Source organism: Telopea speciosissima, chromosome 8, assembly GCF_018873765.1.
Source record: "Telopea speciosissima isolate NSW1024214 ecotype Mountain lineage chromosome 8, Tspe_v1, whole genome shotgun sequence".
Classification (NCBI taxonomy): Eukaryota; Viridiplantae; Streptophyta; class Magnoliopsida; order Proteales; family Proteaceae; genus Telopea; species Telopea speciosissima.
Window position 1 is genome coordinate 51496332 of NC_057923.1, and position 15112 is coordinate 51511443.

Consider the following 15112-nt stretch of genomic DNA (forward strand, 5'->3'; position numbering starts at 1 on the left):
TCTTTGATAAATCGTCCCCATTTATTTTTCTTCCATAAATTTCTTTAACCCTTCTTTGATTTCAAGTTTTCTCTGTCGTGCCTCAGATGTAATCTGAAGGTACATTTTCTTTGTTTTATTTTCTGGGTTTTATTGCAGAGATTACTTTGTAGATTTTAATCAAACAATCCATCCTAAGAACAAATATGGACAAGGGTTCCTGAGCCCTGACCTGTCGAAGCTAATGAAGTTGCAGAGTACAAAGATGAACAAAATGACCAAAAAGCAACTAAAAATCCTCTGTCGATTTACTTAGAAGATCCACAATGTTCAATTTCCCCTTGAAGAATCTTCTCCCAATCGGGAGGACCGTGCGAGATTCAACAACGCAATTGGGTTTTCTTCAAAACCCTCTATTTCTCAATTTCATCTCCTCAAAAAGCCCCATAGATCAAAACCCTCTATTTCTCAGATTCATCTCCTCAAAACCCTCTTAATCAACCAACAAAGCCACTGGAACAGCCGGATGAACACATTCGATACAGCAAACAGACCCTGATATTGGTTACTCAATTCATCCGGCGAACCTTCTAGCAGACGAGTAGGCCCGATAGGAAGAGCGTGTTCTTGATTGTGAAGACCATGGATAGCGTAGCCTAAGCTGACATTGATTTTAGGGTAAATTACAAATTGATCAAAATGGTAAAACTTACAACTCCAACATTGACGATAATCAGGCTAAATTTTGATGCTCAATCTTGTACGTTGACAACCCCTCCATTCAACCCGATATGCTTTAATCAATAAAATGCCCCATTTTCGTTGCACACTGTAAGAAGGGAAATAGTGATATCGTGACGATAATGTTGGAGTTTGAACAGAGATATTTTGGGGGATGAACAGAGCGAGCACCTCTATACTTGAGAAATAGAGACTTGCAAGCGATTGGGCTATACTATTGTGAGTGTCTGTGTTGGGTGTGTGGGTTGTGTTTAATGGTCCATAGCCATAGATCAGTTGCGCTCATAGTACAACGGCAGCATCTCCATCTCCGGCGGCTTCTTTGAGAGTGGGAGAGAGACAGAAGAGCTTATTGTGAAAGAGGAGAGAGATGAAAAGTGAAAATGAAAAAAAAAATAAAAATGAAAAGTCAAATTTGAGGTTAAATATGTCATTTCAATTTTAAGTTAGATTTTAGTTAACACCGTTACTATAGAGGGGTGTGTTTGAGTTTTTTCAAAAACTGGGGGGTGATCTATAATTTACCCATTTCCTTTTAACCAAAAATAATAATAATAATAATAAAGCCCCTTTTGTTTAAAGGGGAAAAAAAGGATGGAAAAGAAAAAATATGAAATAATAATGGGAAAAAGATCTCTACTTGGTGGTGTTTCCTACGCCCTCTCACAGGGCACCATGAAATGTTGCCTCTGCCCCCTGTGTAGATACTCAAGTTTGCTCCCCCATTGGCCTAGTCGTTCGTGTAGAGACCATGCGACCAAGTAGAGATATCTTGAACAATAATAATATAACCCATATCGTCATCTTTCCAATCCTACCGAACATTGCACCCCAAAAAAAATCCTATCGAACATCATAACGACGGTGGGATGGGATAATTCCCCTGTTATATCAAAGGGAAAAAGCATTTAAGACAAACATTTAATGAATGTTTTCTATTACTTTTTTTTTTTTTTTGATAAGATTTTTCTATTACTTTACCACCCATTTAAACAACTTTGGTTTTTAACATTTAATGCATTTTTTTCTGTTATTTTAACATTTAATACATATTTTCTGTTAAATTACCATCCCATGCAAATAAATAACTTTGGTTTTTAAAATTTAGCAAAAGATTTCATGTGCAGCTGTGCATGAGTGCAATCATACTTAAAAGTTAAAACCCTTGAATGGAGACAATAATCTCTTCAAAATACCAAAATCACCCTTCTCCTATTTATGAATCTTCGATGGCCCTTCCCTCCCGTGCTCGAATCCCATCCCCTTAGAATTTTCTGAACCCCTTTATTCCCACCCCACGTTTTTCCATCAAACAAATAGGGCCCAAGGCTTTGTTTGGTTGCAAGGGGAAATAAAGGGATGGGAAGTGAAATTTTTAAATTTAGAAGGGAAACTTTTATAATCATTACCCCATGTGACTATATCACTAACTCCAAATCATTCCATATTTGGTAATTAAATTTTACTTTACTTCGCATCCAATTCCCTTTGGTTTAAAAAGTAAAATAAAAATTACATGTAAAATGTACCATTACTAAATATGGTATGAAATTTAAGTAGTTTATACAATCACATGGGGTAATCATTATAAAAGTTTCTTTTTAAAGTTTAAAATTTTTCACTTCCCTTCCCTTTAATTCCCCTTGCAACCAAACGTAGCCCAAGGGAAAAGACTATGGGCTACACTGCTACAGAGCCAAGATAGCACGAACAACAAAGATACAGATGCATTGCAACAGCAAAAACGGACAGCTCATACCAATTCAGGAGGAATCCACACCAGTGAACCTTTTCTCCCACCCCAAGGTTTCCCAGAATTTTCAGCTACAACAGGAAACAGCAAGGGTGTACAAAAGCCACCCCCAAGGAAAATTATCTTCTACAATTCTCTGCCCGTTCCATATCCTGCAATTCCTCTAATAGGGGGGGTGAACCCCACCCCGGGCAATGTGTTCAGGCAAGGGGTAGGGGATAAAGATTCTGCCTCCAAGGCCCAGTTCTGCTAATGCACTTTCAACCCACAACCATCTTTGAATCGGCAGGCACACCAGAGTTTATTAGGTTCTACCACTCACTAGGAAGTACTCAAGAATGAACCATAGAACCAACCTTCATGGATCTCCAGTAACAGGAAACGCCCAGAAGATGACAAGGGAAATTGACCATTGTTCTACATCTCTTAGGTCGAGTGTTGTAGCCAGCTAATAGCTACCTCTTCATCCATGCATCACAGATGTGGAAGTTTTGTCAAATGGCTGGATGAGAAACTATTCTCTACTTGGTAGATGAGAGGGTGCTAAAGCATTTTCCAGAGTGGTCAGAAGCAGATGCAATGTAGAAAGCTGCATTTAGTTACAACGATCTAAAGAACCTCAAATCGGAGATCCAATTATTCCAGGGCAACCATAAGCAAAGCAGAAACTTGGTTCTTAGAAGGATACAAGCGTTGCAAGACAGGTAAGTATTATCATGAAAACCTCAAACCCTTACTCCAAATAATTAAAGCATATTAAATTGTTAAAACAAACACCACAAAACACAAAAAGAAAACAAAACAGAGAAAAGATGACACACATATTTAATAAGGTTTACACACCAATATGATGTGCTACGTCTACGGGCAAAGTTGAAGATGATTCACTATGTAATGGAAGAAAGGTTACAACGAAGATTTCTCAAGAACACTAAAACAGCAGCAGAACTCTCACCCAGAAACCCTAACTCGAAAATGCCCAAATCTCACTTGTTTCACATGCTTACACAACAAGACATGAAAACATATAAATACTCCTCCAAACAGATAGATCTAGTGAGTCAAGTCCCTCTGCTACCATTACAGACCAAGGGGGAAAAAATCTCCTTCAGGTCGCCACCAAAAATGTCGGAGTGGATCAGCGGATCAATCTTCGAAACGGGTACAAGAATTCTTCGAAACGGGTACAAGAATTCGAGACATACATAACATATATTAAAATCTTTCTAATCCCCACCCAGGTTGGAATGAAGTGTTCACAATGCGCAGAGAATGAAGGGCAGTGCCAGTGCATGCAAAAAAATATAGGAAGTTCCACATCCCTTGGGAGTGGATGTTGGACACTCGCATAATTGGTCATGTAGTTACCATAGACCTGGCTATAACCAAGAGGAGCAATAGCAATTAAGGATAAGATACAGTGTGAAAGTAAAGGCAGGAGGACGAGGGCAAGCTATCCTCACAAAGTTTGATATGTATCAGGCTCACATTCAGGATGGTTGAAGTTTGAGACTAACCATCCAATAGGAGTCATTTCAATTTTATGCAACAAAGACTAAGCAAACTAGCCGAAATCAACAAGCCAGATTCACTACTGGCAAAGCTGGTGCTTTGTTGAACCTCAGGCCTGGGATCAAACACCACCTTCATCCCTAGCTTACCTAATAAGGAAAACGTAGAAGTAGAGAAGCTGAAAAGGAAAAGCTGGTGCTTTATTGAACCTCAAGCCTGGGATCAAACCGCACCTTCATCCCTAGCTTACCTAATAAGGAAAACATAGAAGTAGAGAAGCTGAAAGGGAAAAACATCTACAACCCACAAGGATGAAAGGGGAAAAATCTACACCCCAGATGGTTGAGATCAACATAAAAACATTCGAGTACATTCTCTCAAGCTCATACTTCATCCAACTGAATCACTTTCTAACATCTTCTCGACACAACGCATTTATGATTGGTTTCTTAGCCACAATGCATTCTCAATGGCCAATATATGTAAAACACAGTATAACACAGAATATTACAGAACTTACGCCTCCTAAACTGGTCAAAATACCATAAACTAGCACCTCATCTCCACCAGTACTGTGTATACTCTGTAGTGAGCACGAGGAAAACTATTTTCTCTTCTTCTATTAATGAATTGCAACAGTGACTCTTGAAAGGCCAGTGATTGGATACCTGCGGGTGAGTTAGCTTACTTACCTGATCATATGAAAGAGATCAAATGTATTTTGGATTCCATATCTTTTATTGTTGTTTAAACATGGACTGTTAATTAATTTCTTTCCCTTTTCCTCATCCATCGAATAGAAGGGAAAAGCAAAAGGTTATCTCTGTTGGTTCTTGAAGATGAATACCCAGAGAGAATATTTTCACAATTGTTTCTTTTGGTTAGGGAAAGTAATGAAAGATTTTCTCATTTGTGTTCTGTAAATGAATGTCAGAAGAGCTAGTATCTTATTCATGTTGGAATTTTCGGAGAGGATGAAGTCAACCATAAGGAGGAGGTGACTAAATTCGTCAATTTCCCTTGTTTAACTCATCTGCATATCCAGCTCCAATTTTGGAAGAGTTTTCAGATAATCTGGAGTCCATTGAATATGACCTCAAATTTTCCAGATCTTCAACTATCTGTGACCTTGGATATTTAGAACCAGCCTTTCTTGTATGGGGATGGTAACCTTATGATCGTAAGAGATAGGAAAACGGTTCATATCTCATTAAACGAAAGATCATGTCTTTCTCTGTTTCTCGCTTGGTTTGCTGCCGCTGTTCCTCTTTTTCTCTACTTTGTGTTAATGCACATTTCAGTGTATTTTCTTACTTTCTCTGGAAAACCAGGTGTTGGGTTTCTCCACATGAGTTCTTCAGTACTTCAATAAAGCTATCGGCAGATTATACAACCAGCATTGTGGTTGCGTTTTATGTGTTGTTTGAGACGATCATACCCAGATCACTTTTTGTTGGAAGTAAGCATCCAAAACATACACATTAATATATATTTAATTAAGGCGGTCAAATTATATATCTTAATATAGACAAACCGAGGTTGATGACGACAATCTCAAACACCATATAACGCTTCATAAGTCAGAAAAACATGAAGAAACTAGAAGAATTGGTGGGGCTGAGTCATGACAAAAATCACTCTCCTTAAGACTGTAGATACCCCCTATGGTGCAACCAGGTCCTTGTGAATCAGTCTCCAAAATAAAACAACACTCCAAACGAAGCTATCTAGTAATGATGCACTTCAACTACTAGGCTACTAAATGTATGGAGAGTTGCACTCAATTGAATATAAACAACCAAAAAAGGAAAAACAAACAGAAGTTATCTTAAACTTATTAGAGAAATGGGCAAGACTCTTCTCTTTATATAAGAGAAGAAGAGGCAACCCCACTCCCCCCCCCCCCCCCAAGGGATGTCTCCAATGGATATGCCCATAAAACATGTCTTTTCCTATAAGACTTGTTTGATGACCATTCAAACAAGTCTTCCAATAGGTACACCTATTGGTCATTTAGGTGTCTATTAGGAAACGACAAACCCTCTAATAAACCTTTTATAAAAAATAATGATATTTTGAATCAAATGTATTAAAATCATTTAAAATTCCAACACTTTTTCCCTTTTTTTTTTTAGGTCTAATATTACTAATGTGTTGCTTTAGATGTCAATTGGATATATGTTTGAGACAAATCATGAGGAATTGGATTTCAAGTTCTTTGGGAATATTCAAGGCAACATATGGAGAATTCAGATGAATGTTTAAAGAACAAAAGCACAAGCATTGAAAGGGAAGAGTTTCAAAGGAGTGTCGCACGGTATAGGAGAAGGCGGAAGGGTTGGGGGCGATGCCAAAGAGAGGCTGCAGGAGTGGGTGCAGCCGGAGGGTGCCGTGGAACGCGAGGAGAGCAGGGGTAATTTAAGGATTAGGAATTAACAAGGAAAAAAGAGAGGTGAAAGGTTGTTTTTTTGGGGGAAACAAAAAAGAAACTTCGAGTACAGTAGTTTGAGTAATATAAGGTAGGAATATAATTCAAGAAAGATGAAGCAAGACAAAGGTAATTGAGTGGGGAATAAGGAATAATTCATCCTGGTTATGGATAGATCCCTAGGTTTGGGTTCATAAACAGTGAAAATTGCTTTCGCTACGGCTACGATGGGTTCCTTTAACCAAGCCACTGGCTATGAGTCACCGGCTCATTCTTCAACAGGCATGCAGTCAAAGCCCTGGTCTCCTCCCACTGCCATAGAACAATTTTGACCGAGACGTCTCAGTATCGCAGCTAACCAAGATAAATCCTTGGGGGGGTTTAAAAAATATCAAATTTCGACTGGTTTGGACCAAATTCGGTAATTTTGAAAGTTTCGACCAGAACACCTATATAAATTCACTTATCCCCATCAAAACTTAAAGAAACCTAGCTCGAACTCAGCACATGCACTTATTTATGCCAAATTTCATTTACTTAAGATATTATTCATAAACAAGCAAATACCCCAGATTTAAATCCAATAAAATAGTTAAAAAGCCAAATTCTAAAAGGATAAAAAATAACACCCCATTTTAAGAACAAAAATTAGATTTTCTACTGGGGTTTTTCTCACATAAAAAATTCCATAAATCTTAATTTGATAAAACATTGCTAAAAACCAAAAGAGCTGTAAAATATTCATTTGTTTTCATGATTAAAAATTTATTTGCAGTTAGAGTTATTTTAAACAGCATTTGCGCACACCAAGTTAAGTTTAACCGAAACATAACTCCTTAAATATGAATCAGATTTAAGCAATCTTATTCAATACCATGTCCAAGAACAATATACACCATCAAACTTGGGTCAAAACCACAAGTATTATTTTGAGTGTTCTCTATGTGAAATTAATGCATGGATCGGGTTCAAAATGTCAAAAATAGACATCTCAACAAGAATCAGAGCAAAAAAAAGCAACTTCTAGCCCTCGAAACCAAGTTTCGAATTAGCCTGGAGAAAGTACTAGGTTTTGACCGAGATATGGTAAAAATGAGACAATCTCTTGGTTTCTAGTTGGTCAAAACCAGTGTCAGCATCAAGTTTTTTATCCTTGCCCGCTACTTGGGAGCTTACGATTTCATGTCAACTATAACAAGACTACTCTCCTACTTGGCAAAGGTGAATACATAAACTTAAAGCTCAAATAGAAGGCTAGACCAAAGATTAGTTCTCCACTAATATGAATTATGATTGGTCACTTGGGCCCTACATGATAACACTTTTGTTTCTGTGTTTTTCTGCTCCTAAGAACAAAAAAAGAATAGAAATACGTTTGTTACTGTAGCAAGGCAGAGCCCTAAAATACCAGAACCGAGAGAGATGTGAAGAGAGGAGATGGAGAAGAGAAACAGGAGAGAAAGCTTAGGGCCTGCTTGATAACCTTCCCAGAAACTGTTTTTGGTGTTTTCCCGTTCTGAGAAACGAAAAAACACCCTAAAAACCTCTTGATAAACCTGTTATGTTTTTTGTGATTTTTGAATCATAAATTGAAATTTTTGGGCCATGTAAAACAATTGACGGAACATGTATTTGTTGTTTTTACGTTTCTTTCCAACTTGTGCTCGATATTTTCTTTCAAAAGCCCATTTGACCCAACTCACCCTCTCTTCCTCCAACCTCCATCGCTCTCATGAACAAAGCTCCAACGAACTCACTCGAACCTGGTGTCTGCAAGTCCCAAGCTCACACTCTCCTTCGTGATACTCGCCCAAGGAAAAGCTCCTCCATCGCTGTAGATGCTCGAACCTGCTTCTCCGAACGAAGCTCCGCCATCGCTTCTCCAAGGAACACATTCAAATCTAGGTATGCTATATCGTCCTCTCTTCCTCCCTCATTCTTTCTATATCCGTTACATCCATCTCTTCCATCTCTGTTTCGAACCCCAAACCCTAAAATCCTCAATTTTTTTATGATTATTTTTCGTTTTATGTTGAACCCTAGACTGAGGAAAACTTTAAATTAATGGTTTTGGACTATTTTCCCCTTCGTTTTTTATGAATTTATGTTGTGAATCTGCTTTTATGATGTGTGTGTGTGTGAAGCTTGAACATTTGATTCCTTTATCGAAGCTTGTGCTGCTTCTGTTTTATATCTAAATAGGATCTCTTTGATGTGTTTTATATCTAAATTGAAATTTACAGATTTAATGCCCAAGCTTATCTCTATTGTTGCTAAAGATGATTTTGTCTATCATTTGATCGAAGCTTGTGCTGCTTCCCTGTATTGTTCATATTCTATGGGGTTTCACACGAAATTATCCTTTAGGAAAGAAGGAAAAAATGGTTCATGTAACAAAGACCAGGAAGCAAATAGGTAAAACTAGTCAAACTATTTCTGCGTTTGCAAGAAGTCTAGATTTGATTCTGCACTTGTAGCATCTGGTAAAACTATGCAAATGGGTCCAAGTCTAGCCAAAGTCTTCTTGGCTTGGTTAAGTGAATGTATAAATTAGATAGAGAGAGGACAAGAGAAATGCACAGTTTCCAACCTCAGTTCCCATGTTCTCTCACCCACCCTCTTCTTCTGCCCACATAACTGGAATTCACATTCCCTTACACCCTGAAGATTATAAAAAAAAAAAATTGTTCCTATAGATAACCCATTATAATTTATAGCAATGCCATAGGGAGTTCTGGAGCTTCGTTAGTTTCTTTATACTCAAATGCAATGCTCTAAGATCCCACTCTGTATATTTTATTTCATCAAGTTGTTCATTGGACAATTAGATTTTGGGAATGCAGAATGTTGCGTGTGAAAACCTCCGTCGTCCGGTTCGCCCACGGATGAGCCTGCAAAAAATCGAGTGAGTACAAGAGAGCCGGTGTGGCACCGGCCTAAGAATCTCCGACGCTTAAGTCAGGTCTCCAGTGCAACAGCGTAACAGCTTAGTAAAAGTGAGATGAGCAATAGAGCTTCATACCTGAGTATTTATAGAGCGAGGATGAGGTGAGGCGGTTGGGAGAGTCCTAGTATGGTAGGAATCCTTCTTTTGGAAGGTTCTATTGCGCAGAGCGGTGTGGAGAGTCATTTTCGGGGTCGGACTCTTGTTAAGGTAAGAGTCCATACTTGGCGTGATTCCGTATCGCATTGGGATTGTGGTTCGATCCTTATCCCGTGATTCTCGGGATGTGCTGACATGGCTCCGCGATTCTCGATGGGCCGTTATGAGGACTTTGGTGGAGGGCTCGGCCTAGGAGGTCGGCCAGTGAGGTTGGCATGGGAGGTCAACCTCGGTAGTCACCTCAGCTTAGGCTGCCCTGTGTATGCTTGGCCGGAGTTTTAAGGTTGACTTGGGTGATGTGTCACGGGCTCGGCCGAGTGCTCGGCCCAGCTATGGGACCTGACGGAGATCGGGTCGGCCTGATTTTTTATTCAGCTCGATTTGGTTCTTGGGGTGACCACGGCTCTGCCACGTGGCAGCTTCTGACTGGTGAGGTGATTTTATGCTTTACCACAGGCCCCCCACTCATCAGGGGTCGGCTCGGCACTAATGAGTGAAGTTTCTTGGTCCGTTCGTCTGAAACCTCCTTGCGGTCGAACCGAGCTCCCTTTGTCGGTGATTTGATATTGTACGGTCTGACAGTTGGGGCGTTAGTGCCACATCAGCAAGAGTCATTATGGCAGGCTCAGGAATTCGAATCGTCCTTTGATCTGGACCGTTGACTCTCGCTGGACTCTCCTCGGTCGTTGGATCAGTTCAGTCCAAGAGTTATAAATAGGCGACTCCTCCCTGTTCATTCTTCACTGCTTCAAGTTATTGACCGCTCGGCTAGCTCGAATTTCTCAGCTCTCCAGTGCTTGGCGCTTTCTGGTTCATACTCAGCTCGTCTTCAGCTCTTCTTCAACCAGTAAGCCTTCTCCGCCCAGTATGTCAGTTGGTTATAGTCATGTGGGCAAGGTGTTCATCGAGGCGGCAAAGGGCGCGAGTCAGAGCCGAGAGCTCCCAGCTCGTTCTCCCACGATAGACCTGTTGGGCTCAACCTCGGACGAGCCCGCCATAGAGGAGCTGACGTCGTCGAGCTTCCCCTACCCATGGAGTCCGGCCTTGAGGCCCAGTCGATTCCTGAAGACCGAGCTGAGGGCTCGGGATCGTCTTCGACAGATGATGAGGAGTCAAACAAGGGAGGTTCTTCTCGAGGTGGGGTCGGTTCAGTCAGCTAGTCTATTGAAGCTCTTGAGCCTGAAGAGGGGAGTGTTGGCACCGTCCAGAGTACAATTACTGACACCGACCTCCACCGCCTCAGGGCGACCTATGCCATCTCCGAGGACATCAAACTCCGTGCTCCTTGTCTTGGGGGAGATGGCCTGCTTCATCCGGCCCGGCGAGGTGGCCATGTACGAGATCCCATTCAAATACGCCTTTAGGCTTCCCGTGCTCGGCCTGGTGGATCAGATCTTGGACCACTTCCACCTCTCCCCAAGTCAATTGGTGCCGAACTCATGGCTGGTCTTGTACGGCTTCCACATCCTCTTTTGAGAAATGGGCCGAGCTGCTAGCGTGGCCCTCTTCTCTCGGCTCTACTTTCTGAAGAGGTCATCAGAGAAGGGGTGGTACTATTTCACCCGCCGAACTGGGAAGAGTGCGGCCCTGAGCGGCCACACGTTTCTAGTCGGGACGACCATAAGTTTTTGATCGGGACGCCGAACTTTAACAAACACTGGAAGCCTGGGTTTTTCTTCGCTTCCATCCCAAACTGCCCTTTCCGAACCGAGTGGAAGGACATCCATCTGAACTACGTCAATAGGACTCTGCCTCTGAATAAGAACGAGCTGACATCGCTCGATCTGATTCGTCAGCACCCGCCTTTTGATGTCCTCCAGCTTCAGGAAGAAGGGTTTCTCCAAAGGTGGAACCTAACTTCGGGTAGGGTATTTGAGCTGAGCCGGTTTCTATCCCCTGAGCTGGCCCATTTACTTGGTCTTTTTCTTTTTGGTATGCTTTTAACGTTCTGTCTTTCTTGCAGTGGTCGGCCACATTCCCCCCAATGGATTAAGCTCGGCTCAGGGCCGAGACCATTGTGGACAGAAGGAGGAAGAACGTTGAGAAAAAATCTCGGGGTGAGTCTTCTGTTTGAGTTAAAATAAAACCACAAGTGTACGGATCAATCGTAGCTACGGGTCGAACACGAGGAAATATACGCCACTCTATTTAACTAACTTAAAAGTAATGCAAAGTGAACCAAATTAAAGTGTTAAATTAAACTAATTAAACTAACGAAAATCAATGCATCCTAACTCATAAGCATCTAACAAAATAAAGGGATTAAATCGGCGTCCTAACACATGAGCATCTAACCTATCAAACTAAAGCGAATTGAAAGGAATAAAAATGCAGCCACACATACTAACCACATAAAAAGAAATAAGGGAATAAAAATGCATCCATAAACCACAATCATATAAAATTAAAATAAAAGAAATAGAGGGGGAAGAGGAAGAAGATAGGGAGAGATAGAGGAAATGGAGAATGAGATTGACAGTTTAGATAGTAAAACCTGGATGTGCTTGCATGAATGTAATTGAAAAACTTGAATACTTGCATAAATTTACCATGGCCTCCTCTTCTAAATCTTCAAGTCTTGTCATCAACTTAAGAACTTAGGCTAGAAGGCTTAAAACCTAAACTAGAATTAAGAAATTACAACCCAATTGAAGACTTAAATTGAAATCAAAGCATAAACTAAACCTATTATAACCATTAACTAAAAATCATAAAAGCAAATTAGAACTTAGAAAAGCCAAAAATCACAAATTAGAAGGAGAAGAAGAGAAGAAATTTCACTAAGTGAATGAACTAAAAACTACACTAAAAACTGAACTAAAAACTAACTTCTTACAACCCAAAGGGCAAGGGGTATTTATAGGGGGAAGAGAAAAGAAGAGAGAAGAGGGAAGTGTAGGAGAAATATTCCCTAAGAAAAGAGAATATTCTCTTCTCCTTCCTCTTTTACAATGTCTTGAATCCTAAGAAAAAAGGAAAAAAATAGAAAGAAGAAGAAGAGAAAATTGTTTACATAGAACTTCTATTTCTAGAAAAGTAAACTTCCAATTCTAACAAATGCTTCCTTTAATTTATAGATATCTTCTCCAAGCAATAAAATCAAAGATGCTTTGACTTTTCAACTTTCCATGGGTGAGAGAATATCTTTCAAAATAAATCTATCCCAAGTAGAATTCCAGAAGTGCTCTTGAGAAGTTGGAGGAGAGAGAGAGAATAAGGGTGATGACTAGGATTCCTTCAAGAATAAATAAAATACCCATTCTATCTTTCAGAAAACGTGGAGCATGGGGTGCTTATATAGGCCTCACCATTGTGTTCCTTGCGAAAAATCACCCAAAATAGACCCAAATTTCGTCCAATTTGGAGTTCGGGAGCCCAAGATATCTCAAGTTGAAGTTGGACTGTCCAGAGCCCTCCAAATGGAATCTTTTGGGTACAGGAAATATAACTTCTGGTTATTGCGCTAAGGCCCCTAGAATCCGAACTTTCGCTTCACTTTGTCTCCGGTCGACTGTCAATATATGCAAATAAACCCCTACAGACCATTTTCGTGCTACGTTACGGAAACGGCCGTAACTTATTCGTTTCAACTCGGAATCATGTGCCGTTTGAACCGTTGCAAAGCTGACTTGATGGGCTACGCATCCAAGCCATTAAAACCTCTAAACTACTTAAAAACATTTCCTTAGCATCATCTCCTCCATTTTCACAAGAAAGCAGCGAGTAACTTTGTCCAATGTGGTAAAATGTATGCTTTATGCCCTAAGATTTCACACATAAATGTGCTCATCAGATTCCCCCACACTTGAACGTTACTTGTCCTCAAGTAAAGCAAAAACAAAAACTAACCTAGAATGCAGAAAATCCTAACTCACTTTCGTAGGAATCACGGTTGCACTTAGCATGTGCAACAAACCTTTAAACCCCTAGGTTACCCCTAGTGGACGAGTTGTGTCTCGTGGGTGTTTGCAGTGAATATACTCCCAAAATTCAATTGTAAATGAATGTTGTAAATTTTAATCATGGCATAAGTAGGACAGTGCACATAATCCCAAAAAATGTTCAACTAAAGATCAAGGAGCCAAAGGTTCCCCCACACTTGAATTTTATCACCCCATATCAATTCAAGTAACAAGCATGCATCAAGATCAAGGGATCTCCTCATATTTTCTGAACACTACTCACCTTCAAGTAAACCCTCCCATAGCATCGATGGAACCAAAGACTTAGGCATTGAGTATTGTTGACCATACTTTTTTTTTTTTTTTTTCAGGCATTAAGACAAAAGTTTTTTTTTTTTTTCTCAACCACAAACTCTATTTCTACTCCACTGTTGTTCTCTGAATGACATGGTGGAGCATACACCAGACACCCAAATACATGGTAGCTTCGCTTTTTGCATATATCCCAGAGACTTTGAGAGATTGATGCAAGAGTTTCTTGAGTTTCCTTCCAAGGAATTTCGATCAAGTCACCCTGCTTCATGAGGCACAGTGCCCTGTCTAGTCCCAAGGAATTCCACTTTCTTTTCTGTTCCTTGTTTTTTTTTTTTTTTTTCCATTTACTTCCACTTTCATGCCTTGCCTTGACACAAACAACTTGGTCTCAACTACTAGCCAAAAGATCAAAGGGTCCATAAAACACATAGAGGAATCTAGCCATCAAATGAAATAACGCTCATATTTTCAAACTCAATCCCTATCACAGGATACAAACCAACTACCGTCATTGAAAAGGGATTTTTTATTATTTCGCATGCTAGGACACCTAATTCCCTCTCTCTCTCTCTCTCGTTTTGCAATCAAAGAGACATATGCACAAAATCAAACTATTGCTACAATCAAAATTCACCAATTAAGCCCAACATCCCCCCCACACTTAATTCATGCAGTGTCCTCAATGCATGCATAAAAGAAAGAATAAGGACAAGGGAGGAGATGAAGGGGCTTACCAGATATAATCAACAAAGAGGATCATGAAGAGTGATGAGCTCTACAAAAAGTACTAGGAGCAGCAACAGAAATCTCAATCCATGGCCAGTAAATGGAGAAATAGCTTCAGACCCAGAAAACACTCTACCATGAATTTTAGTAAAACGAGAAATAATATAAAAGTTAAGCACAACTGAGAAATATCCAATAGAAAAAACTGTCCTCATGGGACAGTGGAAAATGAAGGCACTAAAACTCAGGCCATAAATCCTTCCCTTCTCTCCCATTTGCAATGTAGAACACCTATCATTCTTTGAAAAACCAATAAAAAATAGATCACAATAAGCATAAAAAGGATTATGAATAACCTCATCTAAATAATCATAAAAAATTGGAGGTTTACTCAAATCAATCCTAGCAATACAACTATCCGCTCTTTGCATAACTTGGTTTGCCAAATAAGGATCATGAAAATATGCTTGAAAGGCATTATGCCTAACATTGTCCTCCTCAATAAAATCGTCAAACCTAGGAGGTTTGGACAAATCAACATGTGAGACAATGGAATCCTCAAAATGACAATTATCTAAGTTTTCCAAAGAGAGAGGGGGAGATCGAATTTTCTGGCTTATGAAAATCTGATTCTAAATCAATAAATTCACTAC